Source organism: Malurus melanocephalus, unplaced genomic scaffold (genome assembly GCF_030028575.1).
Source record: "Malurus melanocephalus ecotype Western Australia unplaced genomic scaffold, MMel_1.1 scaffold_1866, whole genome shotgun sequence".
NCBI lineage: Eukaryota > Metazoa > Chordata > Aves > Passeriformes > Maluridae > Malurus > Malurus melanocephalus.
In genome coordinates, this window is record NW_026625098.1 from 11,364 (window position 1) to 17,770 (window position 6,407).

At 61.3% G+C, this 6,407-nt stretch overlaps 1 long non-coding RNA gene across 1 annotated transcript in view; it reads right to left on the reverse strand.

Annotated features, from left to right (window-relative positions):
• The window catches only part of LOC130587407 (uncharacterized), a 7,525-nt gene extending 4,828 nt beyond the window's left edge, over nucleotides 1-2,697 (reverse strand). Inside the window, exons 1-2 of the long non-coding RNA XR_008966788.1 lie at nucleotides 2,682-2,697; nucleotides 1,502-1,634 (exon numbers count right to left, since the gene is read on the reverse strand). This is a non-coding gene — a long non-coding RNA (uncharacterized LOC130587407). The remainder of the gene's footprint in view (nucleotides 1-1,501; nucleotides 1,635-2,681) is intronic.
• Between the last annotated feature and the right edge of the window lie 3,710 nt (nucleotides 2,698-6,407).

Below are 6,407 nucleotides of genomic sequence, written 5' to 3' on the forward strand. Positions count from 1 at the left end.
CATCCCCTGCTCATGTCCCGCTCCAGCGCCTCCTGTTCGCACCATCCCTCCATCCGCTGCGCCCGTCCCGGCTGGAATGGGCCCGTGCAGCGCCAGCGGTGACCGCGACATCGGCAGGACCAGCCCCGTTGCCACAGGCAGCGAGTGTGAACCCAGCGAGTGAACCCCAAGAGTGTGAGCTGGCTGCGAGCTTCACGAGCTCCTTCTGCAGCCAAGGAGCGACTGCACCGCTCCGAGTCACTGCTGCTGTGTCCAGCCCTTCCTCCGGAGTAGAAAGGCTCTGCCAGGACTTGAGTTGGGCTCCAGTTTTGGAAAAACACTCCCAAAAGGCTGCTGCCCTTCCCTCTGCGCTGCTCTCACACGTCCCACCCCCGGGATGTCGCTTATCAAAGCAGCCCTGTGTGCTCTGTGTGGCAAAGGGTGAGCGCCACCGCGGCCCAAATTCGAGCCACATTGGACCCTGCTGACCTGCCCTGGCCAGGGGACATGTGGCTGCTCTCRGCCTTGCCTCTCCTGCTGGGCAGCCACTTAATTAGAGAGGTGTGAATAATGAATTATCCGTGCCTCTGAGCCATCCATGGAAAATTCAAATCAACCTGCTTTTCGGTTACAAGACGTCAGCAAACGATCTGCCAAGGGAGAGCAGGGGGAGAGCGAAAAGCAGCGTGTGTGGTGGCGGGGATGAGGGAGGGTGGAGGCGATGCCGGGCCCGAACCCGCCGGGCTGTGCGGGAAAGAGCCGCTCGGAGCTCGGGGAAGGTGGGCTGGAGCTGCGGGGCTGTGCCCGATGCTGCCACTGCCACCTCCCATCCCCGCCGGAGAGTGGCTGGGTGGGCACAGTGGTCAGCGCAGCCGCGGCCACCAGCCCGAGGGACAGGCGAGTCCATCTCTGTCCAGGGCCAGCTCTGCCCATTGATCTCTCTATCAGATGAGTAAACCCACATATATTAACCTGGAGCCAAAGTAAACACATTCTGAGYGCTGGAGAAGCTCAGCTAACTCCATTTCTCCCCCCAGAAGCTGGAGCTGAAGCTCTGCTGGGGACAGCAATGTGGTCCCAGGCCAGCTCCTGGCACAGGCTCACCGTGCCTCAGTTTCCCTGCCTGGAGAGGGGATGGGGCCCTCCACAGCCTGGGAGCCCTCCCCTCTTGTCCCTCCCCCCTCAACCCACCCCTGCCCAGATCGTTCAACCCCCGGTTTGCAGGAGGAAGGGCTCCTGGCTGATGGCCCTGCCAGGGGAGGGGACACCAGAGGGGACAAAAACCCTCCTGCCAGCCCCAGCTGTACCCAGGGGTCCTTGGCAGCCCCTGCACACACCACGAGGGACAATCAACCCCTGCTTTACTGTAATCTCCTATAAAATTACAGTTAAAACCCATGACACAAACGGATTTTGGGAGTAAATTGCCCTCCAGGGAAGTTCAGTAGTTGTAAGCACAGGAAAATCCTGCGGTTGATTCAATCACTGGCCAGGGGTGATAAGGGACAGCAGCAGATCTCACCTGGGTTGGTTTCTTCTCCCTCGGTACCAAACGAGCATCCCCGGGGCATTGAGGGCATTTCTTGGGTGCCGGGAGCCACCTGCCTTCCTGGGCAGCCAGAAATGAAATTCTTCACCATTTTGGTGCTTTTTCCCTGCGGGAGAGTTGAAATGACTCATGTTAATGGGGGGTTTGGTACAATGAAGTCTGTGCCTGATTTTTTTTAAAAGCTTCGAAGTTTCATTTCCACATGATTGTTTTGGTTAATTTTGCTTCAATTTTTATACCAAGAACTGTGCTAATTACTTCTGCTTCACATTTTCCATTCAGTGATGTGCTAAATCCATTGTATTGTGAATGCAGTACATCGCAGGGACGGGGCCATTTGATGACACAAAATTCAATTTGATCCAAATGRCAGCCCAGGAAGGAGGAGAGAGCGGCCCTGCGGTGCCCCGTGGGGACCTGATCCCCTCATCGTTCGTCACCTCCAGCCCCGGCCCCGCTCCCCSCGCKGAGGAGCGCAGTGCAAACAGAGATCGAGGAGCTTAACGAAGGACAGAGGGGGGAGCGAAGGGAAGTGACTGCCCTGTGTCACCGCCGGGCTCTGTGTCACCGCCGGGCTCTGTGTCACCGCCGGGCTCTGTGTCACCGCCGGGCTCTGTGTCACCGGAGAAGCCGGCAGGGACCCGCGTCCGGCCCAGCGAGTGAGCAGCACTGCTCGCCCTGGCCAGCACCCCAATCGCCCACGAGAGAATCAGAACCGCTGCGGGCCTGGGTGGGATGCTCTGGGTGAGGGGCCGGGGAGCAGCGCCGGTGCCAGCTTTGGGTGCACCTTGCACAGCCWGGGCAGCAGCCAGAGGAAGCTGCGGCGGCGGGAGCCAGGACAGCCCCAGCACCATGACCTTTCCTCCCTCCGGGAATCTGCAGCCTCAGCAGGAAACGCCCGCGGCTCTCCAGCCTCTGCCGGGGGCTGCTGCACCCCAGGACCACTGCCCTGCTGCCCTGTGCCCTCCTGCCCTGTGCCCTGCTGTACCCCAGAACTGCTGCCCTGCTGCACCCCAGAACTGCTGCCCTGCTGCACCCCAGAACTGCTGCCCTGCAGCCCTGGAACAGGCTCCAAACAGCCCTGACTCTGAGCATCCTGCACAGGGGCTCTGGAGAGCAGGGCACCCACCCAGCCCGTCACCTGAATGCTCACCTGGGTGAGAAAAAAGGACCTGGAGTGAGCCTGGACAGCCCACCCTGCTCCCACAGCCCACCCTGGGCCAGGCTGCTCTCACAGCCCACCCTGGGCATGTCTGCCGTCAGTCTCATACCGTCTGCTCTGAGTGGTTAATAAGTTACCTGGGAAATTAGGGCAAAGGATGGGAAAAGCTGACACTCARTCCTGGTTTCTGTTCTCCATCCACGGGGTAAAAGCAGCATCCCGCTGAGGTTGTGGAGCTGCCGGCCCCGCCACAGGGCTCTGGGAGCATCGCCCAGCCCCGCCCGTTCCCACCGGAGCTGCGGTCACGGATCCCGGGCTGCCAAGGGACCGGAGCCCGGCGGGACCGGCAGAGCCCAGCGCGGGCAGCGAGAGGCCCTGGGTGTGAACGCTGTGGAGCAAAGCTCGGCCACAGCCATGGGGGCACAGCCCACGGCAGCAGGGATCCACCTGTAAAACCCCTCCAACTAAAAATCAAAATGTTTGAACAGCCCGTGCTCACTCCAAACTCAGCTCGGGCCAGTCCCGAATGGATCCAGGTTTGCGCAGAGCGTGGCTGGAGGTGCCAGAATATCAGGCCAGGCTGGGGTTCGGTTTGTGATGAAACCCTTTGGGTCTGGGGGCTGCTCACAGCGAGRGAGCACAGGGACTCCAGCACAGCCGCTTCACCCTCTTCAGCCGAGGATAAATCSGAAAGGGCTTTCGTTGGCACAGCCCAGGCGCCAGAGGCAGTTCCAGGCTGCAGGCTCAGTCCCTGGAGGTGGAACACCCGGAGGAGCACCGGCATAGGAAACGGGGCCGTTCCGCTGAGGAAACGGTGCGAATGCTATTTATTTGCAGAGTTTTGTTTTCATTAACTCCAGCATGAGTCAAACCCTTCCTGCCAGCATTCCGCCCGGCACGGTGCCTCCGGCTGGCASGGCTTTGCGGGGTGAAGCTGCGATGCCGTGGGCGCAGGAAGGTGACAATGCGGCCCCGGGGCAGGTGCTCTGGCGACAGGCGACAGTGTGACCGCGCAGATGAGTCCCTGAGCCGCCCTCGGGGCTTTCCAGGGACACTCRTGAGCTGTGCGCATGAATCACGGGCTGGCTGGGCAAAGAGGAGCGATCATGGGGGGCACTGGAGGAGGGGAAGGGCTGCAGCAGCCCCCAGAGGGAGCCGGGGCTGTGCTGGGAACAGCTGCCCGTGGGATGCTCGTGCTAATTTTAGGGGTGGGATTGGGCGGACACCCCAGAGCACAGCCCGGTGTGCCCCTGGGGGACACGCTCCTGACGCGTTCGCTGCCCGGACGGTGCTCGGGGCTCAGTCGGAGCCATCCAGCCCGTATCCTGTCTCCCGCAGCCGCCGGGAGGGAGGCGAGGGGCGAGGGTAAGAATAGCACGGCCGTCCTTGCCGACGCCCGCTCCGTGGCCAGGGATTTCCTGAGCAGGGCGGTGCCCGCGGCTGACGGGGATGCGGCGCCTGCCCGAGCACCGGCGGCTCCGGTGCCGCGCCATCCCCTGCGGCTCCGTGCCAGGGACCTGCGGCTCCCAGTGCACCCAGACCGAGTCTGTGCCACCCAGACCGAGTCTGTGCCACCCAGACCGAGGGCTGTGCCATTTAAACCTAGTCTGTGCCACCCAGACCGAGGGCTGTGCCATTTAAACCGAGTCTGTGCCACCCAGACCGAGGGCTGCTGGTGTCAGTGCCACCCACCCGTGCTGCTGCCCGAGCGCACGATGGGCAGGGAAGGGGATCCAGACTGGGCTGCCTTGCAGCCATTCCAATCCGAGCCATTTCAGCTCAGAGAAGAGCCCCTTCAAAATGAAGAAAGAGGGACATTTAAAACCGAACTGGTGACAGCCATTAGAGACACCCTGTCAGAAACACACGATGGTTTCCCGGTCTGGTCACTTTGCCCCAGAGATGCTTCAGCGTGGGTGAAAAAAAAGACSAGTCGGGGGATTTTAGTTGTGCAGCTGAGAGATGCAGTGCCCCGTGCCCTCGCCCTGTCCTTCCCCTGCAGAAGGACACCCTGCAGATATCCTCCGGCACAGAGGAGCGATTGCAGCACAGCGCACGGCCCTGCAGAGCAAAGGGCTTTGTGTGAGAAGCAGCCGCTTCCCCACCGCTTCCTCCGCCCGGCTGCCTGTGACCCACCGAGCCCAGCGCCGGCCCGGGCAGGAAACAGGTGGGATAAATATTTGTGCAAGCCAGAGTGAAATTTCCCTTGAAGGCCATACAATGTGTTTCCCTCGCCGCGGTTGTGAATGGAAAGGTAACGGCCAGCACAGCAGCAGGTGCTGCCGCCTTCCCGGGGAAAGTGAACCCCGAACTCTCCCTTCACCCCGAGGACAGGCTCGGGAAGCKGCTGGGGGCTGCAGGAAAAGCAGTCCTGGAAAAATCGAGGCATTTAATTGCTGTGGTTAAACCCAAGGCGCGTGGGAGCCCWGCAAGGCAAGGGCCAGCACACCCCAGCCCAGGAGAACCAGAGGGACTGTCTTTATGTAAAACCCAAATTGAACAAGTCCGGGGTCTCAGCTTCATCTGGTTCATTCCAGAGCCGGTCAGCGTGGAAGGAGWGGGGATTTTCAGCCTAAATAAGTGCGCGAGGTGAGCCCTGGCAGCGCAGGATACAGCTCAGGCCTCTGAGCCAACACGCACTCGTTACAGCCGCAACATCTGCTCTCTGACCTCYTGAGCTCCGATTGCCGGCAAACCTTCCCCCTCTTGGATTTCCTCTCCTCCTGCCTGCACAGACCACGAGCTCGCCGGCCGAGGAGCAGGTGGGCACCCGCTTCCCCCCGAGCCTCCGCTGGCTCAGCCCCGTGATTTGGGGGCTGGAGGGTGGGGYAGGCTCTGCAAACCAGCGAGGTTTCACAATATTTGCTTAAGGGCTTGTGACTTAGGGCTCAGGTGCTGCAGGAGGCCGGAGCAGCCTGTCCGGTGTGCCCAGCCCGGTGTGCCCTGGGGGACACAGCCCTGCACCCCTGGGGCACAGCAGCTCCAGGGACACCGCAGGAAGCTCCCAGAGCCATCCCCACACCCCCGGCACCATCTGCTCTCACACTGAACCTGCTGGATCCAGCAGCATCCCTCAGGGCACTGCTCCCGCTGCTGAGAGTGAGATCCACCCACAGAACCGGCACTGCTGACTCGATCCTTTCCCCTCCTCTGGCTCTCCCCCTTTTTCCTCCGCTCCTTCCCCCCTTCCCCCAAAAGCTCTTTGTCTGCAGGCTCTGCGGAGGAAGCAGACCTTCTGAAAATAAACTCTGTGTGCTTTGATCTGGTTTATGGGCACGCACTGTTTATAGCTCCGTGTGTACGACTTGACACCTTCCCACCTGCGGCCCCAGCAACTGCTTCTTATCACAGCCACTTTGGATATTAACAGGGCKGCAGGGAGGGTGATCCGCAGGTCCCCAAGGCCCCCCACCCTCAGCCACTGCCACTCCCCCTCCCCAGGCAGGAGGGAGACAGCCTGGTGTCTCCCGCATGCGATAATTGTATCAGCCCGTGTTTATTGGGATGTTTATCTCGACCAGCAAACAYGGGAGGGTCCTCAGAGGGTGAATCCATCCCTTCCCCTAATCAATTCGCACATTTTGACCTGTCCCTGTGCAGCCGCCAGCAGGGCATCTCTGCTGGTCACACCGCGAGCCGACACGCCCGGCACGGGTGAGCAGTGCCCGTGATCCCTGTGCTGCTCTGCTCCCTCACCCACACCGGGACAGGGACAGG